The 27,314-nt window shown below is 45.5% G+C and overlaps 1 long non-coding RNA gene across 2 annotated transcripts; it reads left to right on the forward strand.

The window, feature by feature from the left end:
* The first annotated feature begins 1,062 nt into the window (after positions 1 to 1,062).
* LOC128145054 (uncharacterized) lies at positions 1,063 to 25,036 on the forward strand. 2 transcript variants are annotated; one of them, XR_008236314.1, is made up of 4 exons: positions 1,063 to 1,249; positions 3,913 to 3,993; positions 23,521 to 23,661; positions 23,785 to 25,036. It is a non-coding gene; the product is annotated as an uncharacterized LOC128145054 (long non-coding RNA). The 2 variants fall into 2 exon arrangements; XR_008236315.1 differs by lacking the exon at positions 23,521 to 23,661.
* The last annotated feature ends 2,278 nt before the right edge of the window (positions 25,037 to 27,314 follow it).

Raw genomic sequence — 27,314 nt, forward strand, 5'->3', positions numbered from 1 at the left:
GTTTTTATTTCTCATTGCCTTACTCTGATTTGATTGGTAATAAATGAAACTAATTTCCCCAAGTCAAGTCTGGTTTGCCCGTGACGTTAATTGGTGAGTGATCTCTCCCTGTCCTTATCTCAACCCATGAGCCTTTCATTATATTTTCTCTCCCCTGTCCAGCTGAGGCAGGGAGTGATAAAGCAGCTTTGGTGGGCACCTGGTGTACAGCCAGGGTCAACCCACCACACCAACATTTTTTGTCAAAGATTATAACAACATACAACAGGTAACATTTTAATGGAGGATTCTGAAGTAATGAGCTATATTTTCCTCTGCTGTCTCTAGTCTCACTGCTTCCAGTGCAATCTCATCCAGAATAAGGACACTGGAAATGTTAACAGACAAAGTGCTGATGGGATTTTAACCACACCATCAAGTAGCAGTGCCATACACCTTTTTCTGTGTTGGCATCTCTGAGAAGAGCTGCAGTGGTGTGGGAAACTGTGAGACAATATCTTTGAAAGGGATACAGGAGGGAGTGGGAAGAGAGGAAGGGCAGAATCACAGAACGGTTGAAGCAGGAAAGCACCTCTAGAGATTGTCTAGTGCCAGCCCCCTTGGTCAAAGCAGGGTCACCTACAGCAGGTTGCTCAGAGCATGTCCAGTCAGGTTTGGAATATCTCCAGGGATGGAGACTCCACAACTCTCTGGACAACCTGCTGCAGTGTTCAGCCATCCTTACAGTAAAAATGCTTTTTTCTTACCTTTAAAAGGAATTTCTCTCTTGTCCACATTACCCTGCAACCCTTGCTTGCCATCCTGTTCCACCACTTCCTCAGTTGACTGCAGGTAATCATCTCTCTCCCATGGCAGTCCTTCACCAGGTTGGCCAGCCTGTCAATAAAGATGCTTTATCCCACTTGATGAGGTGGATCCCATCTCTTCCTACCGGTACCCGATCCTCAAAGAGGGACCCCATGATCATAAAAGCTGAATCTCCGTTGTTGATGTTACCTGCATAACCAGATGTTGACACAAAGAATCTATCCATTCCTCCTCTAGCCTTTCCCCGTCGCTGGCAGGATTGAAGAGAAAACCAAACTTAATAAGCTCCAGGTTTCCCCTGGCCGTACACTGGTGCCCACACTGAAGAGTAGCAGGTGTAATAATCGGAGGGTCTGAAAAGCCTTGACAGTGTCTCCACAACATCCCCTATCCAAGGCCTGAGCAAACAGCAGACCTCCTAGATGATGGATCAGGTTGGCAGGTGAGGACCTTTCTTCCGCGCAGCAGGGAGTCACCCACTACTATCACTTACAGCTTCTTTCTGGTGCTCCTGGGTAGTTTGGGCTCAGCCAGCCCAGATGCTTCATTGGACACAACTTCCAGCCTCTCGTCTGCTACCAGTGCACTCACCCTGTTCTGAAGGTGCAGGTCTGTGGGTGGAGCAGGAGTCTTCCTCTTGGTAATACAAGTCACCAGCTTCCAGCCTTTGCTGTCACAGGGGTCTCTTATTTCCCAACCCCCTAAGAACAGACTCAGCCTGTGTCTCCATTGGTACAATTGCAGGTTTGGGCTATTTTATCCGCAGGGTCTCAGAGAAGATCCAGTCACTCTCCTTTTCGTCATCTCCAGAGCTGCACAGGACCTCCTCCTGCAGCTTCTTCACTTGGCAACACAGATCCTCCACTAGTGCACACCTTCTGCAGGCAAGGAGACCGTCACCCCTGCCCCAGCCTCAGCAGGAGACCCCAGGCACCCCTGCAGCCCCAGGCCTGCAGAGCCGCATCCTCCTCAGGATCGTGGTCTCAGTTGGCACCTCTGATGCGCCAGGGGTAGCTGCTCCAGTGGGTGCTGGGGACAGTGCCCCGTGGCGTGGCACCACTGTTGCTGAGCGAGGAACACTGTCCCCAGCAGAGTTTCTGGCCTCCTTCTGCACAGAGTGCTGCACAGACCGATGGGCAAACACCTCTGCTGAAATTCAGCTGCTGGTGGGACACAGCACAGTGTTACTGAGGCTAGTGAGACTTGGTAGTGCACCTCGGTGGCGTCCGGTGCGAAATGGCAACTACAGTGGCAGAATGCTTCTCATTTTTTTCCTTCACGTGATATGAAATAATCTCATTAACTCCAGCAGACAGCCACTGAGTTTGCGAGTCTTTTTTCTTGTGTTGTCTAGCCTGCTGAAGAGAAACTACAGCAAAACAACCAATGTTACTACCCGTAGCCCTTGAATTTTCCAAGGCAGCCTCTCCTCCATCTGGCACCTGCCTCATGCTGCTTAGTTTGAGATCTCATGAAATCACAGTTGCAGGCGGTATGATTGTTCCTTGAGATGCAACTTCAACATTAGGGAGGGCACTATCCCCTCCTGTACTTGCTCCGTATTCCTGGTTGCGTTAGTTCTTTGCTCCATTTAGCGATGTGAAAGGTAGGAATGGAAGTGCTTTGAACAAGTCCCAGGGGCTTTGGAACAAAAGAAGGAATATATCTGAGAAACAGAAGAGTATCTGAGAAGAGAGGAGTTATCAGCATGAGAGACCTCAAGCTGAGTGACTGAGAGTTGACATTCCTTCTATTTATTTATAAAATTTGTAACTGTGGAAATTAGCCTTAGAAGCTGTAGACCCATTACTGTTAGTTTTATCGTCCTTCTAAGACATACCCTGAGGCATTCCTGGAGATTGAATCCTACTGTACTTTGCAATAAGCCCATAATTGATTATGCTATGGAGCTTTAATATGGGTTGAGAAATGGAATCCAGAGTAAATACATTCAGAATTTTGCTAGCAGGCCAAATTTAAAACTGGTTTTCTGAACCTACCAGGATTATTCCTTCTCAGCTAATGATTTAATTTGAACTAGCCACCCTGAGATGCGTGGTATGTGGGTAAGTCCAGGCTATCTGCTTGCTGGGCTTCTCTGAAGAAGGTTATCCTGTCTACTTCACCTGTAAGTTTGTGAAGATAAAATTAGATTCTAACATTATTCGTTATAGGACATTTTAGGTCCTGCCTGGTGCTTCCTCTAGTAATGCTTCAGATGCCTGTCACCAACGCCATCACACACAAATTTGCTGATTTCTGTCATTTCTGAAAAACAAGTATATTACACCATATTCTCAAAACTGAGGGAGAATTGAATTAGGCAATGGTGGTAGTTTGTCTTTATATTTCTCAGCTTGAAATATGGTTGGACTCAATAATCTTAAAGGTCTTTTCCAACCTAAATGATTCTATGATTCTATGATTCTATGGCCTATGTAGCTTCCTAGTCTTCCTTATTTTTTTAATTTTTTTTGGTTCACTCATTTGATGAAAATCTATCCTTTCTAAAAGAAGCTTGTTCATTTTGCTCATTAATGAGGAATGAGAGGGATGTTGGTGTCTTCTCTCCCTTTCATTAGAAAGGTTCCTCTTTCCTTTTCTCAGTTGCTGAGGACTATATTATTTCCTTTGATATGCAGGTGGCTCCTGCTGACTGTAGCTAATTCGAGGGCTTAAAGTGGGCTAACTTGTAGATCTGGTGAAATTGAAGTTTCTTAAAGCACATCATTTGCTATCTAGGAGGCATCCTAAAGAAGCAAACCCGATGATGTTGGTACAAGCAAAAGAAATTTTGTTCAGAAGTGACAGTATTAGCACTATCTTCCGACCGTTTTAAATCCTGGATTTGTTTCTGGACCTGAAATCTCTAAGGCAAAATTTGTTTGTGAGATTCAGTCTTCAGAGGCGGTTTGAGGTGTGGGGGTTTTGACTCACAACATATATTTATTTGAAAATACTCCTCATGAAACACTGTTATTGTCTGTGCATGGTCTTAAGGGAAAAAATAATTGGTTTCGTACTTCCCACTGGAAAACAACTCTCTCACTTTCACTTTCTCTCTCTCTTTCTCATCAATACCTAAAAAATTGCTTATTTCCCCAGAACAACTACACCACCGGGTCTGCTCCATTAAGAAGTGATACACGAGGATTGTGTGTTTCTATGGACAACGTGCTAATTCTGGTAAAGTCTCCTTTCACATGTTCTTACCAAATGTGATGATACTGGATTTTTGTTTTCTATGACTAGGTAAGAGGAACAAATGCAAACTACAGAGGCAAAAATCTGTCATGTCAAATTGGAGAGAGCTGCAATGAAAGAACAACTTTATGTCCTGGTTTGAGCTCTTCCTTACTTAGCTCCACTGTAAAAGGACACATGATATCTTTGGCACATAATGTTTGCAGCTGCACATAGGTCAAGATGCAGCGACAGACATATGTGGGAAGACAAGGCATAGGTCATGAGGAGTATATAAACAAAAACCCCTTAACATAAGCTTCTTTAGCAAGCATAGCAATATTGCGTTTGAATGAAGCTTTGGATCAGTTGGCAAGTTAAGTTGAAAGAAAAGTGAGTATTTGGTAAATTTTGTAAAAAAGACCTGTTCCTCCTAACACCAAACTTGGCCAAAGTCTGGAAAAGCCAACTTAGTGTTATGCCATAAACTTAAACTTTAATGTTATCCTTTCTCACTTTTTATCTGCACTTTCACTGCTCCAGGGAGACCTTGCATGTAAACTACCTCATTTTTTGCTCTGGCACTGGGAGGTTCCTACCTCTGCATACAATAGCTCTCTGCAAAGCTTTGCCATATGAAAATGTTTTTCCCATTTAAAAACACCACCTAGAGCTGTTTGAAACAGGAGTAGATGATGTGATCATTAAAACCTGAGGGCTTCACGTCTGTTAAGGGAGTTTTTGCTCCTGCTGCAGTGGAGGGTTGACTGCAGAGATTCTAGCAGAAAAGGCTTGGTGGTGTGAGCAAATGCAGATCAAAATGTAAAATCATTGCCATCTGGTTTGTACAGCGGAAGAACTGGGATTTGGAGGGCAGAGTCTAGCAAAACTGTTTCTTGTAAACTATATGGCTTTGCTGGATGGAGAGACAAAACGCTGCAAGGAGATGAGGCACTGGTGGTGTGCGACTGGGCTGAGTACCACTTGAGAAATGGAGCTGGCATTCCCTAGGACAGGTCTCTCTTGGTTTCTTTCATAAAGACCCATTTTAACTTTCCAAAAAGTCTAGATACACCCCCCTGCAATGATTCTGTTGCTTGGTGGTGTTAATGCCTATTACCAAAGTGGACAATCTTCCCCTTCCCCCATTGTCCTTCCAGCATGAGAGGAAAAAGAAATGGCTCCAGCAGTTAGTGTCTTGGCATCTTGCTTGTGCAGGGCAGTGATTCCCTACCTTGCAACAACTCATATAAGGGCAAGAAACTACTGATAGGCTGATAGACGGTACTGCTCTTCCCTGTGGGAAGCTCTAACTCTCAGACCCCCAGGAGTACATGCACACACATGCACAGAGGGTTATCTATGTACAAGTATGTATGTCTGTATTTAAAATGCACAAATTTGGAGGGACAGTGAGTAGCCTCTGGTCCTTGATGTGTTTTTATGTGCATCTCCAAGGATGCTCAACAATGTTCTTTAGCATCAAAGAGGAGATTTCTTGATTTTGAAAGAGAGGACTTACTGCTAAGAATTTTGATTCTCGCTCTCATTTGTAACCTGGCATATTTCCCTCCTCCCCTTATTTTTTTGAAGTGGGAAAACAACACTGATGAAAAAATCTGTATTAGAATGATATCTTTCCCCCCACCTCCATATATCTCATTGTAATTCATCAGTGTATTCATGAGGTCTTTATTAAGACAGGCCAGATTTATTTTTCATTTGTGCTAAATTGTTTATGCCCTTTTAAAAGTGCACTGTATCCTCAGCATTGGGCTTTCGGTTATCTGCCTGACAATGATGAAGTGTTATGTTCTAACAAGTGCGTTAAGATCTTGTCCTGGTGCATATTCTGTGCTATTTATGAAATGATAGTGATAAGGAGAGACAGACATGGAATGGATCAGGTATGCATATATCTTAATTTTTGGTAAATTGCACAAACTAGTCCAAGTTGGTGGTGACCAGTGATTACTGGCTTCTTTGATAAACCGGACTTCCCAAAGGAGTTTCCTCCTGTTTACATGATTAAATCAGGGTCATATTTGCAGAAGAACTCATTGCCAGTTTGCACAGAGTGCTTATGAAGATCTGTTTGCTTATTTTGGTGCCTGGATGACAGCTGATTGATCCAATAAGAGGGCTGCTACCAGTCCTATTTCTAGTAAAGTTATTACTTTACTAGCAAGTAGCTTCTAATTAGTGTGCAGAGTCTGGAGTGATTTTACTCATTTTAAATGTGCTGGTCAGGTTCCTGGGGCTTGTATATTCTGGCTAGCCTCTGGCTAGCCTGGGAATCCAATAGGTACCTTGCCAGCATGCTGCAGATTTCCCAAGGGAATATGCAAGAGTAATTAACAAAAGCCTCTGACTGCCTACGCTTGTAGGATCTGTGCCGTTCTAAGCCTCTCGTCGTTGATGAAAAATCACTCGTGACAGAGCATGGCTAGGGCTGGGGTCTGGGGTATGTCTTGCTGAGCAGGAGGGGACAGTTGCAGCCTAACTTTGCCCACACCTTAAAGTACAAGCCAGCCACGGCAGGTGAGCTCCTTAGGAATGGGCAGGGCTGCATCCGAGCTCTCAAGTCATGAGAGGCATTGTGCAACACAGGTGGGAAAAATAAAACTGTTGTATGCTAGTGTCACAGTGTCAGCCTTGCAAATGCTGCTCATGAATATTTCCTCCTTTGGGAAGAAGAGGAAAACTTCTGTGCCTCCTAGGGGAACTTCCTCCATGACTCCCTCAGGAAAATGAGCCCTTTAACTCAGTGACAAGGATGGCAGCAAAAAGAGTCTATAGACTATAGCCCTATGGCCACTTGAAGTTCTCAGCTTAGCTGGTCTTGATGGATGGATCAGATCTGATTTAAAACAAGAGAATAAGTACTATTGATGTTTCTCTGCTATAGTTTTTTTTCTCTCAAACCTTCCAAGAAACAAGGCTATTCTGAATCTTTTCTCCATGTTAATGAAAACAGCCTCAGGATTTTTTCTCACCCAGTTCCGCACTTTGCCTTGTCATCATATTAGAGAGCAGCACAGCATGGAGGAGAATAGAAGAAATCTCACTATGTGAAGAACACGAAGGGAGAGTGACACAGGTTAGAAGATGTCTATCAAATCAGTTTACTGCCATGGAGAGGGAAGGGAGGCACATGGCCATTAATTTGGGGAAAGAGTAGACGTGATTTCCCACTCCGATAGAATGGTTTTTTGCAGCATACACTCCATGGTTTCAGGAAAGTTGGGTTTGATTTACAGCAGAGAGAGGAAGAGAAGGGTGGAGGCCATTGTGTTTAAACCTCATCTGACTAGCTAGTACGGCTATTGATCAGATACTAATTTTGGCACTAGATTTTGCCTTTTCCTTTTCTACATGTGATTTTCCCTGGAAATGAGCCGAAAGAAACTGCCTGGCCAGCTGAGAAGATAGTGTCATGCATAGCTAAATGACTTTCCCTGGGCCCATGTTACACAGAGTCTGTGCTATTCATGATGCTGCAGGTGGAGAGAGTCAGGACTATCCTGCCTTGACTATCCTATCTTGTGTCCAAACTATGGAGGAAAAACAGCAGCAAAAGAGAGGTGTCTTCCAAGACACTGGCCAGAGCTCTAGCTTTTTGTATCTGTCAGCTTGGGGGGGGGGGGGGGGGGTAATACCAGCTTGTGATTACTTAGGGTATCATATTTATGGCAAAGTGACATACGAAGTAATACTTGACACCTCTTAGTTTGTCACTAAGATAACTGAGATCCTTAAGAGCTCCGTTAGCTAAGCTGCAGAGTCATCATCCTCCTTCTGATTACCTATGGAGAGCTGGGACGGGTAGCTGACGCACTGAAGAGGACACCTTGTGTCGTACCACATTGGAGTTTGGAAATTCTGTGCTTAAGCTGCCTTTGCAGAATCTCATGTGGCCAGGGCATAATTGAATAATTTGGTTCCAGGGCAAATTTGAAAATTAAACAAGGACTAGAGGGAGTGGCCCCTATGGAAACCATGTCAACGAACAAACAGCATCAGAGGATTTCAGTGATGTTTGTATAAGGAGGATAATGTTTGCTTGACTCTTGTGGGCTTTAACTGGCTGTCATCCTTCTACAGCAAAGCAACAGAAACAGAAGATTGAAAGAAACCAAAACCAAACAGAGGTGTGATAAGTTATTTGGAATTTGAAATGCAAGCTGTATGGCACAGTTTTGATAGGATACATCATGTCACATGGAAGATTTCTGTTTGTTATTGGAGCAGTGTAATTTTTAGAAGAAAATTTCCATTGCAGACACTTTCGTTTGCCTGTTGAGAACTCATTGTTGGAACTGAAGTAGGTTAAAAATGAGAAAAAATGGTAGATTTCTATTCTAAGATTTGTAATTTCTTTTTAATTCAAGCCACTAGCAAAGCTTTGGGGTGATCCAGTTAAAAGAATTAATGACAGTTTCTTCCTGGATGCAGTTCCTTTAATTTAGAGGGACTGCCCAAAGACCTTGCTCCCAAGGGAGTCACACAACAGTCAGTAGTCCTCTTTGCCAAACTTCCAAGCCCTTTTCAGACTTAAACATCCATTCTTTCAGATATTTCTCAGGGTCCTGCCATGAGCAACTCTGTATCCGTCTCTGAGGTTTTCTTTCTGCTTCCTTCTTTTTTTCCCTGCATTTGCATTTTTTCCTTTCTCTTGTGCATTTGTGTACATACAGACACAGAGCCCTCTCTTAAAGCTATACCTAGAAAACCTCATCCTTCCATGGAATTCAGATTCCTTAGAAGCTTCACACATTTTCATCTGGGCCTTGACGTGAACCCATGTTTTGGCTGGAGGGTGCTATTGCTTCAGCAAGCTAATTTAATAGAAGAGCTTATGGCTTCTCACACCTTAAATGAAGGGTAGATGTTTCACTCAAATACGTTTAAGCCAGTCAGAATGCCATTGCAAGTTTAAATATGTTTTCTGATGCTTAAACTATAAGGTTGAAAATGGAGATTACCTTTTATTCCTTGGAAGTACAGTGTCTGGGACAGAGGGGCCTTAGTCCCGTTTCAGGTACATGGGTGCTATTTGTACCACTGCATAGTAACGGATAGTGATAATACAGTATAAAATGTTTTTCCAAATAGAGACTGGAACTCACAGCCCTTGTGAAGGAGAAAGCATTTGTGTCTGCACTTCATGCCTGTCCTCCATGAGCCTAAATTCAGAAGGCAGACGGAAAAATGTCAAAAATTCCCAACAGAGAAAATCTTACATGAAGAAGAGCAAAATGTTAAAGATGCAGCGTGAGAAGCTTCATAGCAGCAGCCCCCACTTCCACTCAGGCAACCCTGAGGGCTGACCCCCACCCCAAAATTTAACTGCAACTTCTCCTAGTCCCTTTTGAGCAGATCACTAGCAACAACACTGTTCTGCCTTTGCATGACCATGCGTCACTGAGCTACCGTGCGCATTTTCCAGGATTAACTCTGCTCTGCTCCTCAATTGGTTTCAACGGGTTTAGCAAGCCTTTTTTTAGCCAGCGTGGAGAAGCTAATGCTCTTAGTTCTCAAGCTTTTTAAAAAGTGCACGAAGCCAGATCATCCCCTCCCAGTTTTGCCACAGAAGGGATGTAGCTAGTAGAAAGCCCCCAAAGATAGTTTGAAATCTCTTGGAGGAAAGGAAATGGAGCTTAAGAGACCTCAGCCTTCAACCTCCTTGTCCTCTCAAGACTGCACTGCCCAGCAAAGGCTGTGAAGGGTTCTGTCAAATCCCCAAGAACTACACAGGACAGTCCCATTCCCAGGAAAACTGGGGGGAAATCACTCAGGACAGAAAACTCACGTTTCACAGTAAGACAGATTCCCAGTGATGACCCTCTTAAATTCGAGGCTGACCAGAGAATTAATCTTCCTGCTCCCAGAGAAAGGGGGTTGAGGGGGAAGCCCAGGAGATTGGTTCTATGCAGAAAGCCCCCAGCAACTTCACCGAGTTGGTGTTGGACTCTCTAGCCCAATAGGGAACTTTACTAATGTTGGACAGGTCTGCTTTCTAGTCTGCAAAGAAATACCTCCCTCCTTCCCTTCCTCACAACCTCTCTGACCAGAAAATTATTCGGACACCACCAGGAATTCTCTGCAATTTAGCAGGAGTCTCGTCAGCCTCAGCTCCCTGCCTGTGATATAGCCTGGGGGAGTAACCTCTGCAGACCTCCTGCACTGCATGTGAGGAACGGCGCAGCGAACCGGGTACACTGCTCCGTGTCTTTTATTGTTGGTGTTATTACTGACTGCACGTCAGAGCAGCAGTGCTCTGGCTTTGAGCAGAGCCTCCCAGTCACACCCAGGCTGAGCAAGCTAAAATCAGAGTAACTTCAGTCTTCCAAGCATCAGTATGTCAGGGTTTGGACTGGCACAAGAATCATTTGGATCCAGATCCTGCTATATGGAAACACCAAAGATCAGGCAACAGGAGAGAGGTTTAAATGCCTTCCAAATTTCCATAAAGAAGACAAAGCAAAACACAACCAACTTCTTCTGAGTGTTTTTTGTTGGTGGTTATTTTTTCCAAACAGAGCCTGTATGTGCTTATCCTTCCTTACTATTTCTACAAGACATTTAGACAGACCTTCCCAAGAGCAGAGTGTAAGTCAGGCCCAACCTTCTCACAAAGACCTGAGCTTCCTGGTAGCTTGTGTGAACTACATGCATGGGTTGTGATTGACATAAGTCATTCATGCTAAAGTCTGTGCAGAAGGACAAGCCTCCAGCTATGAAAGCTAGGCAGCAATATTTTACTGTAATAAGGTGATGGACAGCATTTGGCATTTTTTCTGTTCCTGCCTTTCTCAGATGACCGCTTGCAGACAGGGGTGAGAGAGGAGAAGCCCTCTGGCTTCCAGAGGGTGCTCTGGTGGTGAATGCCCAAGAGCCACATTACTGTCGTGCTGTGGCTGAGAAGCCATGCACCATGCCCCTGTGTTGGGTTCCCACCAGTGGGGCTGTGTCCCTTCTGGATCAACAGCAGAGCAGGACAGAGAGAAAGTGTCTTGGCTCCTTGGTGCTTTATTCGTGGATAAGGTGGGTTTCTTACTTGGATGTCTTCGGTGAGACTGTTACTAAACACATTTTATTTCTTAAAGAGTTGAAAGAAGGCAGGTGGGATGTCTTTTGCTAGGCACAGTACAAGGACCCTCAAGTGTTGTCCTGAAAAGCTTACAGGATAAATGGGCTTCATATAAGGCTGGGGGTGGTTTTTGGTTTTAAGGTTTTTTTGAACATTCCCAGGCTCCTGAAGAGTAACAACTAGTGTGTGTCCTCTCACAGGAGACAGAGTAAAAGCACATTCAGACGGGAAAAATACAGTTTTGTTTCCAAAGCCATAAACCTCCTGCTCACCAGGAGCAGTCCTGAACTGAGTGATTTGAAAACTTCTGCAAGACGGGGAGGAAATCACAACTGGCTGTGGCCAGTCGTCGGTAGAAATAATTTTCTGATGGCAGCTTGGCTTCCATGTAATTTTGACTGGCACAAAGATTTGGAGGAAGTCTGTTTGGTATATGTGGATGATTCATCTCTCTTCCTCTCTACCCCTTTTTAGGAAAAAAAATTAATGGCTAGTTTAAGAGCAAACTAATGGCTGGTTATATAACCTTGTTAAGTACATGACAGAGCTATGGAAAATGGCTTTTCATTTTGGCTTTCCACTGACTCAGAGATTTTGTGTTTGTTAAATTGGACCATCAAGTAGCACTATGGAAGAACTAATGTAAACTAATTGAGTTTGGACTGCTTGAGCAGCTGGCCTTCCTCATTCTCTGCTGCAGCCTGGTCACACTGAGTACACCATGCTGCCCCGTTCTAGGGGGATTAGGATCATGTTTTTGTGAGTGCTAGGCTACGCTAATCTCAGATGGAGGGCTGAAATCATGTGAATAGTTCAACATATGTACAGCACCTGATGGATCTGCAAAATGAACAGGGCGGAACTCTCCAGATGCAATTTTGATAGAAAACATCTGCTGAAAGCATTTGCTGTTCAAGATTTTTTTCATATCTGACCTAGAGATATTTTTAAAATATTTTCGTATTTAATAATTTCTGTTGTCTGTGGTTTTGGTGTTTGTGGTCTCTTGGGTGTGGATATCCAAACATAGGTTTATCTTTTCCATCATCCCAACAGGAGGAATGGTGAGTCACTTGAGCTGAATGAAACTTTGCCGAGAAACCCAGAGAGCTCAGAGAATCCAATTGATCCCACTGAAGTCTGGATATTGGGCTTAGGGCTGTAGAAGGGTTTGCTGGAAAGTTTGTAATTTCAGGGTGATTCCAGGTTGCAACTTGGCAGAAAGGACCAAATCTGAGCACGGAGCAGCTTTGAATCTGGAAGTCCACTGGCAGAATTGTGGGTGTCTGAGTACAGGGCATGCTGGAGAAAAGTCAGTGTGATCTTCTGCATGTGAAACTGCCTCAGGCCTTCCTGCTCCAGGGCAGAGTCTCATGGATAACAGTGCCATTCATTTATCATTTTATTGTGAGCTTCTGAGTACTTTTTTTTTTTTAACATACACACACAGAGACACGCACACAAATGTGTACGTGTATAATGTTCTTGCCACGCGTGCAAAAGAAGACATTCATGTGTCTTGTTAACTGATAAAAGACTAAATAGCCTCCTTGGAAAACACGCTGCCCTACACCTGGCTGTAATTGCTTGGTAACAAGGGAAGAGATCCATCAGTCTCAGACCTGCTCCATCACAGCTGGGGTCTCCTCCTTGCCCAGACTTGCTTCTTGAACACTGGCAAGGCCAGAGTTCAAATGAGCAAGGGAGAGGAATCAGAAGCACAGGTTTTTTTCACCTGCATGTAGATTCCTGGCAAAACTATTGAACTTAGCCTAGAGGGTGTCAGTGAAATTTTTTGCCCCCAGGACTGCCAGCAGCAGGAGAGGTGGTGTAGCTACTACCATCAGTAGTGGCAGCTCCCGATTATTGGGCCATTCAGCACCCTGAAGTGGTTTTGCTATACCTCTTGGAAGTTGGAAGCCCCTCAGTTCCAATGCTAGTGGGTTTTTTGCACGATGAGTACCTTAGAAAATTTCCCAAGCTGCTACCCCTTCAAAATGTGGGCACGCTCCCTTGCATGGATGGTCCATGAAAGATCCACAGCAGCACTGAGGTATATAGGAGAGTATGGCTAGAGAGGGATAACTTGAGCTGAATTTGTATGGAGTGTGGACCTGTGTCCATGGGAGGGAGGCAGGCAGGACACCACCGTGTCACCTTTGAGACACTGCTAGTCACCGTGATGCACCGTGGAGGTACCTGATGGCGTGGAAGGCGATAGCTGCGACACCCGCAGGCTTGCTGGCAGTCAGTTAAGTGGCACGGCTGGCAGTGCATCACACGGGGTGGCACCGTGCCCAGCATTTGCTTACACAAGGACTAATGGGAATGTGCAGGTGGAGAAGGAATAGTCTCTCTTGACTTTCTCTGTGGGCTCCCACCCTCTTGACGGAAAACAAGCCTCTGACATGAAAATGGATGGTTCCTCGTGCTGTTTTAGCCTATGGCACCATGCAGCTGGACGGCTGTCCTAAGGGAAATAGCTGGTTTTTACACAAAGCAATCTACATCTGGATTTCCTCTCATTTTCATTTTCATTTTCATTTTGAGACTGGAATTGAACCAATTGTATGCATGAAAACTAATGTGTTCATCAGGATTATTTCAACATTTTTTTTTTCATTTATTATTAATTTCAGGACACTGTTTCATATTCCTATAGGGTAAAAAGAAATCAGAGTTTAAATAAAATTAATTGTCAGGGTTTAAATAAAATTAATTGCCTGTTATAAAGTGGTAGAGGCTGAGGACTTCTGTTCCTCATTCTTCCCCTCTCTCAGCTGTTTCAGCCTCAAATGGCATGATGCTTAAGGTCTTCCCTGGCGAAGTACTTCTGGGAAAGGTCTACTGGGAAAGGTCTTCCCTTCCCCAGTACACATTTTCACTATCTCCATGGAACTAAGACTAAAGAGTGTTCCATAACTTTAGTAAAACTCTTTTCCTTCAGTCAGATTCTTAGTTTTGCGTTGTCAGTGGTTTCTGAGCTGGGTTTTCCCTTTACCCCCAGTAAATTTAAAACTTAATATGGCTTATATGTGGGTCTTTCATCCATGCCATCCATCGCAAAGAATCATTTGGGAAAAGACTTTTGGCTTAACTTCATCATAGAAATGACAAGGACAAAATTTAGTTCGGCTTTCAGTTCTTTCTAAGTCTTTCACATTTTTGAGAAGGAAGGGAAAGGTAACTTAGCAGTAAAAGATCTGTTTATTGTTTGCTCTTCTGCTTTCTGCAATATTTGCATATATAGTGGCATGCTTGTCATATACCTTTAGCTAAAAAGTACTGTGAATTTTGCATGCAGGGTATTTTTCACCGATGTACGGTGGCTATGAGCCCAGGCAGGTGCCTTTATTTTTCTCTCCTGCACCACGGTAGATCTGGAGGGTTTTGTTTCCCTGAAGCACCTCTGGATTTAGATGAGCATAGCTGAATACTGAATCTGCCCCACTGTGTCCTCAGCGCAAAGACTCTGAAATGGATTTGTGAGTCTCAAATCAGTCCCTGGAGCATCCTAGTCCACACTGTAAAACCACCGTATGTAAATTGTCGCTGTTAAATAAGTTGCTCAGGAGGGAGGGAGAACAGGATGGGAACTGGAAGTGACTCGGTGCTCATGCTGGGCTTCAGACAGGGCTGCCCTTCCAGTTCAGAGGTTGCCGAAATGGAGGGGAGGAGATCGTATGGCTGCCATATGGACTCCGTGTGGCAGATGGGGAGGTCGTCTCCGTCACTCCCACATTCTGCAGAAAAACAGAAATAAAAAACAAAACATAAAAACCAAGCCCCTTTCCATTCAGCTGTAGGAATGGGGTAGAAGTGGAGAGCAGGCCCTCCTTTCAGAGTATTTCTGTGATAATTCATTAGCTGATGTCCCCCGTTTTTCATCTCTTCAGGGAAGTCTGCTGAGAATTTATTGCTGAGCCATTAATGAATTTTTAAACTGTCAGGGAGTAAAGTAAATAAGTGGGATCCGGGGTTGTTACACAGCCATTATCAGGTCAAAATGCATGCACAGGAACTGTTGCTTCAAGCAGAGGGTAAATCTTAACGTAGAGCTACGCAAGGGACAGAGCCCCTCACCAAAACGCCTGCATGGCCCCATTCAGCAAGAGTCTGGCTCTTGCCTGAACCCTCTCCCTGCTGAGGGGTGAAACAGTGTCCCCCGAGGAGAACATTTTGATTTTCCACCTAGGCCTCGACAACAGTTTTTTGTGGCTTTATTGCAGCAGAAGAAAAAGCATGGTTTAATGCCCTTGGCCTTGGCTTTTCCTTCCACTGGCCAGGAAGGCAAGGTTTAATTGCAGTGGGTTTTGGCACTGACGCCTCTGGAGCATCAGTGTCCATGGTCAGTGCTGGCCACTGCCGCTAGCTGCTAGCATGGGACAGATTTTTGGAAAGGGAGAGGGTGCTTGGTCCTTGCCCGGAGGAACGGGGGAAGGAGGAAACAGCATGCTTACAGGGCAGGAGCAAGGACTCACGGGGTGGGGGAGAAAACATCTCAATAGACATTTCCAACTCCCTGCCCTCCCACCCACACAGCAGATGAGTTTCACGGGTACCATGACACTTCAGCGTAGTGAGCGCACTCCTACTGAGACAGCCGGGTGCCTGAGCAATTGCCCCAGTGCTGTATCCCTGAAACCATGCCCCTTCTGCCCAAGCCCAGGGACAGTGGCTCGGTGTGCTCTGGCTGCTAGAATAGCTCACCAGATGCATCTGCTACACCTATGGCTTAGTTTTGTCCCTGTGGATTAACTGTAGTGAATGGGAACAGTATTCTGTGACAGCTGCAACAGCCAAGTAGGAAGGGTTTTAGTGACTGTTAATTTCTGACTTTTAATTTTATTAAAAACCTGAGCCCTTTCAATAGAACTAGTTACTGCCTTTATAAATATAGAAAAAATTTAAAGCAGCAACTGAATGATGGCACCAATTCTAGGAAAACTTGTCTCCAGTGCTAGGGCTTGATTTGTCCAGCACAAGGGGTTTGTTTGTTTGCTTTTTACTCTACAGAGGAGGAAAAAAAACTTTCCCATTCCAAAACAGATAATTATGCGTGAAAAACAGACATGTTAAATATCGCAAGCAAGGACTCTTGTGCCCAGGTGCCTGAAGTCCAAAGAAAAGAGTCACATTAATGTCAATGTGCTTTGGATCATTAGCTCTTAAGCCTCTAACAATGTTTCCTAATGACCCTACTGTTCTTACTCCTCCATAAGACTCTCTCTAACCTGCAGAAGCTGTGCTAACTTTTCAGGGTTTTGCTGTAAGAGAGCCTTTGAAAAAACTTGAAAGTATCCCAGTAATATATAAGAGACATTACCCGTTGGGAGTCTGGAATGTAATTTATAGGAGGTTGTATCCACAATATTCATTATGTGAAGGCTCAAGTTCTTATTCATTTTTTATTTCATTCATTTATTCTGCTACAGGGACAAGAATAAAAAAGAACACCTGTCCCAAGATTAAGACAACTTGCCATTAATTTAAAACTGCAATATAGATGCTGGTTACAAAATCAGCACCTCCTTCCTCCCTCACATACACAATTCCATATACTAACCAGCAGTCAGCATTTTCTCCTGGCCAGGTCCAAGGCTGGGGCAGACCAGCACTGTGATACTGCCTTTAGCTTTCCCTGGGTGAGGTTTAGCGCCCACATACTTCGCTCTGCACTGATAGAAAGCTCCCTTCTCTGCAAAGCCAGGGTATACTCTGACTTTGAGTCTGTCAATGCGTCTTCCAGTACCCTTCTCCAGGTCCAGAAAAGGATGCACTGGGTGATCCCAGCAGCTGTTCTCCCACCACAGGGACTACAAAGACTTTTGCAGTGTCAGCACAAAGCAGATTTAAAACACCTACTCTGTATTTATGGGCTTCGTGAGCACCATACATATGTTTATATTTCTCTCCGAAACTAAGGGCGAGCAGGGCCCCACCTTGCAGCCCCAGTATAGCAATTAGAGTTAAGCCTGCCCGCGTCCTCCAGGCAGGGATACAGCCCGAGGGGTTCTTGGTCAGCCACTCTTTCCACTTGCACCTGGGTGATGTGAACTACTTCTTGGAGGAATTGTTCTTAATTTAAGAGGGAGCAGAACCCTCCAGGCTGGCTGTTATTGCAAGAACATAGGGAAAACCTGTAAGACACGTGCAGGATGTAGGAAATGGGTACTTTCCATCAAAGTTGTGTGCTAGGGAGGCCTCAAGCTATTCAGAGGGTTCATAACTTAGCTTACTGTTTTCTGATAGGTCCTAGAATATGGTCCTACCAATAGTGCAGAGGTTGCCAGATCTTTCACGTTTGGGCATGATCTCTGGCCGCATCTCTGCCCAGCTGATCTCTCCATACATTTTTGTCACACAAAGAGCACCAGAAGCATAACAGTTATTCGGGTAGGTGGGTCTGTCTTGCTGCCTTCTTCTACTGCTGCTGCTCAGACTTAGAAACCAGGGAACAAGACTTTCTCGGCCCGTGTCTTGGAGAAAGCATGCAGCACGGCAGCACCAAGGGAGACGGAGGGAATCCTCCTGATCCATAGCCTGACCAGAAAAGGCACAAGAAAAGTCTTCATCGGGAAAAACCTGGAGGAAAACACTGGTAAGTGAGTCAGCAGAAACCGTTTTGCTGACTGACTGGATGGCAATGCAGCATCCTCTGCGCAGTCTGAGCACCTGCAGCCCGGAGAGTCACCCTGGGAAGGCTTGGCTCCAGCCAGCTCCAGGCACCTGAAGGGAGGCAGGCGCCTGAGCTCCCTGCGCCAGAGGCAGCCGCAATACTTGGAATGAATTGCCCTCTAGAGGTGCTTTTCTCTCTCTCCACTGAACGTACTGGAAGCCTGGACAACTAGCTTGGACTTGGGCCCTTAAAGAGCCGTTAAACAGCCACAATTCAGCGAGGTGACTCCTCTGTAAATCTCCAGAAGCTCAGCCTGAAAAATGGATGGGAATTCACCCTCTTAGGATCATCCGTCCTCCCTCTCTGAGGTCTTGGTTGGGCACTGCAGGAATCATTGTGCAATCAATATTATTAATACTAGCAAACTGACTCTGGCTCTAAATATGCACACACCAAGAAAACAAATCGAAACGGCAAAAGAGGTCTTTGTGGTAACACAACTTCAAAGCTGAGGTTGTAATCACATAGAAGCTAAGGAATGCAAATGTGTGGTAATCAGAGTATTGTAACTCATCCATCCAAACGTTAATAGTATTTTCTCACCATATATTACATTAGCATTAATGGCTTAGGTTCAAATTCTGCACTGTTTTCTACAATTATGACTCATTTTTCAGCTAAGGGGACTATCCATGGTAATCAGCATAGCAGGAGCAGGATTTTTAAAGGCTTATGTGAGCATGCCGTGTGTATGTGATTCTCCCTGTAATAACTTTTGAAACCCTCTGGCCAAAGGCAACAAAATGCAAAAGTACGGTAGAGGTTGCTTAGGTAATTCAGTTCCTACGAGGTCCGTGAAGAGAAGAGACCTGCCACTGGACAGGATGCCATGCTGCTGAATGAGCTCAGCCACTGTTAGACATTGGAGACCTCACACCAGAGGTCCTCACACCTTTCTAAACCAAGGGAGAAACACTCCTCATCTCTCAGGGCCCAAAGCCGGCCGTGCCTGAAACACATATCCATGCGTTTTGCTCTTTTCAGTGCCAGCGTCCACAGAACTGCTTGTTAATTGAACTGTGTCTTAAAGCAAGTGAGAGAACACATCACAATGTGTATTTTAATGTGCCATATTCTGCAGCTATCCTGAAAGAAAGGTAAAATGAGTACATAGGTTGCTTTGGGTATACAACCTGGCTGCTGCTCTTCCAAACAGACACCATCCCAGTGACACAGAGCTCTGGTGCACCCAGGCTCCCACACTCCTGCCCGCATGGGGCTTGTCTGAACATTAATAATAATAATAAATAATACCAGCAGTGCCCACATAAAATACATTCATATGGAAAGCAGTGGGCTAGACAGCCCCTTTGCCTTACATCATGCAGAGAAAGTTTGCTTCATCATGTTTTCCCCACCTGCTTTGGTTTTAGGTGTTCCTCGGGTATGGGTAGAAGAATAAACTCTTAAGCTAATACGATTTTAGTTACCTGAAAACACAACAAATATCATGGGTTTCCATTCTAAGAGCTGCTTAAATAGACTTGCTTTTCTTAAGTTAAAAAAGGAGTACAAAATAAAAGCATGAATGATTCTGTATCACAGTTATAGTGATTAGTAAGGTGCTATAAGCCAGAGAGAATTGTCTTTATTTTATTAGAAACAGTCCTAGAAATTGAATTTGTTCCTATCTGGGTAAAACCAAGTCTGTCTCCAAACCCCCTCCTTCTCTTCCTACATAAAGCTCGGGAGTGGCTGTGCTGGAGAGTTTGGTTGATGCTTGTTCCTAATGCACTTTGCAGCTCTGCTGCACCTCGCATTTGTAAATCCCCAGCACTCGGAGCAAACACCTGCAATGCCAAGAAGATCCTCGTGTGGTGAGGACGTTTTAGTATCTTCACTTCAGAAGTGTCTGAAATGGAGTATGGCAAGAAGAATGGGTGTGGCTTGTCCCAGAGCCGGCTGGTGACAGAACCAAGAGCAGAGCATAGGAGACCCCATGCCGGGAACCTTGGTCTAGGCTGGACCCCTCCTTTATCGCTCTCATCTGAACCCTTGGCAGAATGACCCAGCCCTTGAGGGCTCAGCAGAGGCTTATGGACAGAAAAAGCAGACCCGCTCTGGTTTTGATATTCAAGTTTTTTTCAGTGACATTGAACTTTGAGCTGATCTTGACCTGTTCTTCTCCCTAATCATCAGCTTCCCTTTGCTTATATTCTTAGGTATGGATGAGAGCGGATGGTAGGTCGCTGGGTTAATCTGCATCTAATCCATAGCACAGTCACGATGCTGAGCAGAAACCATGTTTATCTCCCTGCTGTGAGTAGCTATCCTGCCTGCTGGGGGTGGGAAATCCAGACGGTTGATGCACTTCCACCGCTTTTCCACTACAGAGTGCGTGACAACAAGGTTTCAGGTCTGAATGGGACCTTTTTTGTGCCCTAGATAGGAGCAAGCCTACATAGTCTTTTGTGGGCAGACAAGAATGTTTTCTTCTTGAATTTTTAGTCAGCTGTACCCCAAGAAACACTTTATATCCTGCTGCTTTTTCAGAGCATTTGGAAAAGAGAACGAGGTAGGCGAACCTGCTCGTAAGACTTACTCTCAGTTTTCTGATCTCAGGCTTGTTATTCTTTCCACCATGAGTCACTCCTGTTAGAGTGGCCCGGTTTACCCACCCTCGCCCCTCGCTTTATTAGTGACAACGAGAATGACTGTGCGACGGCAATGCTCGTATGCCGCAGGATGTTCTCTTTGTGTAAGCCTTCTTTTGTATTTTGACATTTGTGAGTGTTCTCATCCTTTAACAAGCAGGCAGAGCCTAAATTTCAAGGTACTGCCTGCAGTGACAACATCAGATGAAGTAGGGGTGCTGTGTTTTATACACTCAGGCCCACAGGTAAATAACATGGGGGTGGCATGAACTTTCACTCAGCCGGACACATAACCCGGGCTTCAACCTCATTTTTAGCCTGCTTTCCAAGGGGGAGGAGGTTTCTACAATCACAAGTTTCTTCATTCAACCTTCCCATAACTTATGAGCCCATCAGCAGATTTCCACTGAATTTGAGAGAGAGAGAGAGAGATGTCCCAAATATAATAAGACCCCCAAGTCTTTTTAGACCAGACAACTGAAGAGAGACTTTACTAATTCCCCGGTGAGGAAGAGACCACTGTGTGACTCCGTCCGTCACAGACACTAGCGAATCCACAGGGCTTTGCTCCCTCTTGAGACCCAAGCTGATAGTAAACCAGACCTTGTCAGTCCACTCGCTCACAAAATAAACTTGTGCCCTAAGTTCATGAGGACACTCTCCCATGAACCTTTATACATGTGAGTGATTTTGTTCTCACAGGTAATCCTACCCCTGGGCAAGGGGCGAGGAGAGCCCAGACATCCCAGTTCTGCTGTGGAGGAGCTGGCTTGCATGGCTTCTTTATTTGGGGAAGCCCCAGCATGGAGAGTTGCAGCTGATTAAGTTCTCAGGCTCCCGCGGAAAGGAAAGATGATACACATTTCTGCCAGCTCTTTGAGGGGGAGGGAGGAGAAACACCTCAGTGTTGGATCAACCTTTAAAAAAAAAAAAAAAAAAAGCTGGATTCACTAATTCACTGAAGGTGGCCAGGGAAACATAGAAATGATTAAAAAAAATCCCTTAGGTCAATAACCAGCCTGCCTTTGGAGAGACACAAGGGTTCGGTGGGTGTAAGTTTAATTAAGCCAGCCAAAAACTGAAGGGAAAATTAGAAACCATTTCCAACAATGCTTTACAAAACCTTCCCATCGAAACAGACACATTAATTGAATAGGAGCTGAGCTGTACTTTGATACATGAGCCCCAGCCCAGGGTGCCTCTCGCTGCAGAAAGCAGCATTGTGAGGTTTCATTTAGAAGCAGCAATCTCTCACCGTTATCCTTTCCTTGTTGGCAAACATCAGTTCCCTCCCTCTTTTTTTTGTTTTTTCTCCCTTCAATTAAATGTTTAATTAAAGTAGCATGACTCCCCTTCATTTGGAAAAGTAATTGAGGACACTAGTGTGTAAAAAATAGGCTGAGAAGCGAGCTGGAGTGTACACAGCACAGAGCATCGGCAAGGCCTACAAAAACATAGCTCTTAATTTGCTTTGGTGCCACATCAAATCGCAGTGATGGTGAGGCGATACAGCTGCAGGAACATCTGGAAGGAGCTGATAAACATGGGTTTGGTTGGGTCTGAAGCATGCATCCGGTGCAGCTTGCTTTTTTTTTTTAATCATGAATGGTCAGCTCAGCACAGCTGGGAGAGAAAAGCAACGTTCAGAAAGATACATTTATTGGTAAGTTTTCATATAGTGATTCAGAAGAGCTTGTTGAGTTGCTTGATAAGGAGGCTGGTGCCTAATAAGGATTTTCTGCTGTATCTTGTAGATCAGTCTTTGTCAGGTTACATGATGGCTCATCACCCTGACACGTTCCAGGGCCAGTGAACGCCTCTGCTCTGGCTACATGGCTCTTTTCCCAAAATCTTTATGAGACCTTAGCAGAAACTTGTAGTTACGCAGATTGGCTGGGCAGCCCATTCCCGGCTATTGGCTTGAAGATGCCCCAGTTAACTCTGACAGTTCGGTTTTCTCAAGCAGGCTTAAAAGCAGAGCGCAGGAGATCCTGCTTTTCTGTAACTGGGTGGAATTTCCCAGAATTTGAGCTTTTAATGCCTCCTGAATTTTCTATGCCAATAGTATTACGTGTCTCCTCACACATTTCTAATAGAAAATGTTTGAGTTTGGATCTTTTTCCTTGCCATCTTTAATTGTTGACCAGTGTCTCTGACACACCTGTGCACTCCGAAAGATTTCTGTCCTCTGAAGAACTGCTGCAATGAGGAGTTACTCTTCATAAACTGTGCTTGGGGCTGTTTTTACCTGTTATTTCCAAGCTTGATAAAAGTTTGATTGACTGAGGCCAAGAACAAGCCAGCTTGATTCATCACTGGAGCAGTATGTGTGCATGTCTGATTGATAGGGGAGGGCTTGGAAATCAACCTAGGTCAACAGTCAAGCCCAGGGCCTATCTAGAAGAGCAGGCATAAAGTAAAGGCTGACAGACCACATCCCTCCTCTGCACACCTTGGTCTGGAGTCCAGCCTTCTGGCACTGTGACCGGCTTCCCATGTGCACCAGCGTTGCGCTGCCCATGTCTGAAGAAGTCGGTACTGAATGCCGTGGGAATGTTGCTATCTGGGTGAGTTTGCTCCCAGGTTTCTCTGGCTGCTCATTGGAAAGATGGACTGGGTTAAAGCTGATAGTTGCTGGCGCTCAGTGTTCACGGTACAGCTGATCAGAAATTTTCTGGCATGCTTGTCTGGCACAGCAAAATCTAATACACCGGCATTGAAACACACTGGAAACATGTCAATTTTGATGAGATCCTCCCAGAAACCAGGCAGATGCAGGATGACATCCTCCCTGCCAAGCAAGTTTGAAAGCTTCCCTACCTCTGTCCCTGGCAGCCCACCTGGCAGGCTGGTGGGGAGACGGCAGGCAGGGGATGGAGGCTGCCAAGCCCCCATCTTCTGCCTCCATGGCAGCAGGACTTCCCAGGGCTTCCTGGCTGCTGGGCTTTCTGGCCGGCCATCGAGCCCTGGGAGGGCACTGGAGAGAGCAAGTGGGTGGCCAGCCTACTCTGTGACCTCTCGGGGACTTCCTACTTCAGGCCTGCAGGAGAGACACAGATTCCTCTCTTTATACATTTTCCTCCTCTTTTGGAATCAAATTTGATTGAGGCTTGTTTCTTTGGCTGGGTTTTTTCCTTCCTTGTTTCCTTTGGTTTTTAATTCAGAATTACCCAGGGTACACCAAGAGCAGTTTCTCATCATGCCTTAAGCAATAAGAGGAGACTGAACATCTTAGAGTTTTATTTGGCCTTCTGTGACGCTTCTCCTCCTCGGGTCAAGCAGAAGAGTGGACTGGAATCAAAGATGTAAGGTGGCAGTGAGTGGAACGTGTATTTTGCTCTTTCTTTCCCAGTAGCCTCCAACCTTTCAGAAAATCAGCTGGTAAGATACCTAATGAACCTTTCTTTTTTTTTTTTTTTTTTTTACAGCTATCACTAAAATGACTTGGCCTCAGAAGGGCACTCACTTGACGGCAGGTGGCAATCGAACAGTCGGCACGAGCGAGCCTGCGGTGAGATGTGGGCTTTCCCAGCTCAACCTCTGCAAGGAGCTGAAGTGATGTGGCTGTCCTTGTCCTACCCTGCTCAGCACGGCAGACCCACCCTCAGCCTGACGTTGCTTGGGGCAAGGTCACACTCGTGTCACCATTGTGTCCTGACCAGAACAAGGAGCTTTTTCGCAGGCAGTGCTCCAAAATGCTGCTCGCAGGTACTTTCCAGGCTGTTTGTTCCAGATCAGTTAGTGGATTTTGAGGATTTTAGATTAGGGGAAATATCTGAAGGTAGCTCTGAGGCACTCCCGTGTCAGACGCGCACATGGTTCAAGGGTCTGAAGTATGTGTCAGTTATCTCCTGGCTGCTTTGCCCCAAGGGACAGAACGCGGGGCTGAAGAAGGGGAGGAAAGGCCAGCTTCCCGAGGCTAAGCTGGGAGATGGAGCATCCTGGAACGGTGTCAAGTCCCGCTGGAGATGTCAGCAGGGTCTCCCCTTCAGTAAACCCTTAGGGGTCATTAGGTGATGTTTCTTTCTTGGCACAGCTGCAAATATGGTCCATTGCCTTTGTTTTGCTCTGCTAGCATTGTTTTCCCACTGACTTTAGTGTTGATCTAATGTAACTGTTGCATCTCATTCCCATCCAAAGATGAGGTATAATCTGAGGGAGGCCTGTTTTTCATTAGCGTTGAACTTGCAGCACAGGAACTTTCTCTGACGCAGTTCACAAGGGGGTGAGGAGGTGGGAGGGAGGGTTAGTTATTACCTCTGTTTCCTCTGCTGGAGCATGGGCTTCTCTACCGAGCTCTGCCATCTCTCCCAGGGGCCAGCAACTAATTCCTCCATACCCCTGCACACCGGAGCCTCTCTTTAGAAGAGACTTCCAATCATGACAAATTATCTGTGCTGATTTTGTGACATGAACTGTTACCCATTAGGGAATGAACTGACACCAATAAATTCATTTCACTTACAACCTCACACTGTGCATGAATTGAAGTTCTAGAGGTGAAAGACATAAATTTACCAGGTGGGCAGACACACAGCTTCCCCCTAAGACTGTGCACTTCACCTTTGCTACGTGCGCTGCTTCTGCTGGGCCAGCCCAACATTAATTTTGCATAGAGTAGATTTCTCCTGTACCGCGCACAATCCGTATGATTTATACTTGCCTCGAGTAGCTGTGTGAATAGCCTTACCGCAGAACAAACTACTGGTTGTGCCTTTGCCAAAATAAAAACTTCAAACCCAAATGCAGCCTTTTGCTTTACAAGATAAGAATAGTTAGTATTTGTGTAGCATCTTCTGACTTCCAGGCTATGCAGAGTCAGTAATTAATGAGTCTTCGCTATGCCCTGGTGGGGCAAGTGAGCGAGCATTATTTATTAGGCAGAAAGGAGTTCCCATTTGTGCGGATCTACGTCTTAGTCATTCTGATGGTAAATTCATCAAATCATTCCAGCAGATAAGGCTCTCCTGCTCCCCAAGCACTCTGTCAGTCAAGTGGCTGAAAGTTTCACTCATTTACCCAAATGAAAATCTCACAGTCCCCTGGCCAAACAGAAACTTCCAAGCATTTAGTTAAAAGCCTCTTGTCATGTAATTCTGCAGAGGAAGGACTGGGAAAAAAAAAAGAAAAGGCTTTCCTAGAAGGGGCAGACACAAGTACATGCAGAGGTGGAGAGAAATGTAGTTGTCTTTCTGTCTCCACGTTCCTGAGATCTCCTGATCAAGACAGGGATCCCATTAGGTTCTGCAGTGCGTACACCAGGTGAAGGCAGTGCTCAGCCTGGAGCACTCACTGACCTTGTCCCCACTGCCTGCATGTTTTCAATGGCTGGTTTGAAATACAGCTTCCTGGACATAATATGAAATAAGGGGTCTTGTGGATGAGGTCTCTCCTCTCCTTCTCTTATGAACAGCTATAGGAAGGATTAGACATAGCCATAGGTGACAGGTCCATAAACAGATATTAACAGAAAAGAACAGACAGGGATGTGCCCTTCAGCATCCTTAACACACCTACAAGTGTGGGTGTTGGGGGATGGATGAAGGGAACAGGGTGACAGAGAGTGGCTGGGTTCACATGCTCTCCTTAAATTGCCTCTCTTAAGATAGAGCACTGGGCATGCCGGACTGCTCATCTGACCCAGTGGGGTGTTTTTTGTGTTCTTATGTTAAAAGGGAAGGCTGGAAACAGCCTCCAGCAGTCGTGGGAGGGAAGACATGGCTTTGCTGGGTCTTCCAAGTACAGTAGGCACTGGAAACACCTCCAGGGTTGCTGCTGGCTGAGCCGCTTCCTTTTTGCTTTCATACAGCAATCACGTATTTTCCCATCCCTCTGAGGAGCCAGGCCTACCCCCAGCAACAGCATACAAAGGTCACATTTCTTGTGTGTGCAGGAGAACCTGAACAGAGCCAGTGGTTGGGCAACGAGTCTGGTCAGGAAATGGTCTTTTTTTTCTGCTTTCTTGGTTTTTTGGTTTTGGGTTTTTTTTTTACCTTTTGGCAAAAACATCAAGGATTGTGATTTGGGAATACTGTCTAAATGCATCACCGTTGTTGTTGCTTAGAAGCTTTATTCCTCTCTTCACTTGTATATTCTATGCTCCCTGCTTGAACTTCATGAATTCAATGAACTGAACCTTATTTTTGGTAAGCATCCTGTTCACCTCTCTGTAACTGCAGGAAGCTCTTCACTGTAAACATTGTCTTTCTCTCCAGTCACAGCTTGTCAGCTCCGCAGAAGAGAGGCTCTGGTCACCTCTGCCTGGGAAGTGTTTATCCTGCTGTCGTAAATAAACGGGACAGACTGGGAATGGGTAAGGTGCCCAGGAGGATCTCTGGGGGAGAGATCAAACCCTAGACATACCTCTGAATACCAGTTTCCCCAGAGCCTTTCCATTGCACATGAGAGGAAGAACCACGTTTCAGCTCTTTCCATGCTTGCTCCCCATGCAGAGCAGCAGGACCCCAGCCCTCCCCTCCCGGCACCCCGAACGCCATCGTATGTGAAGGCAAAGGTGAAGGCACGGTAGCAGGGAGTTTGCATGCCCTCACCCATCATAGCGTGGCAAAACTTGTCCTGGGCTGACCTGTCCCACACAAGCAGCAACAGCAGTCCTGCCAGCCTCCTCTGCTGCTGCTTCACTGGCACCAAAGGCATGGCTTTGCAGAGAGCTTCATCCCCGCTAAAAACAAAGGCAAGCCAGGAGGAAAATCCCTTCCCTACCCTCCCCAGCGCTCAAGCTGGGAAGGCAGGGCTGCTGGTAAAGGCAGGGGCCTTCCCTGGAGCAAAGTGGTGCTTTTAACAGAGGCCATGTGGGGTGGCCAGGCGATCACTCCCGGGTGCACCGTACCGTGGCCAGCCCCACTGCTGCTTCCCCCTCCATCCTCCCAGCCGCATCGCCCCTCCTCACCGCTGACCACCCCTTTGCCAGCCCATCTCCCGTGGCCAAAGGGGTCGG

The sequence above is a fragment of the Harpia harpyja genome, chromosome 8 (genome assembly GCF_026419915.1).
Source record: "Harpia harpyja isolate bHarHar1 chromosome 8, bHarHar1 primary haplotype, whole genome shotgun sequence".
Taxonomy (NCBI): Eukaryota; Metazoa; Chordata; class Aves; order Accipitriformes; family Accipitridae; genus Harpia; species Harpia harpyja.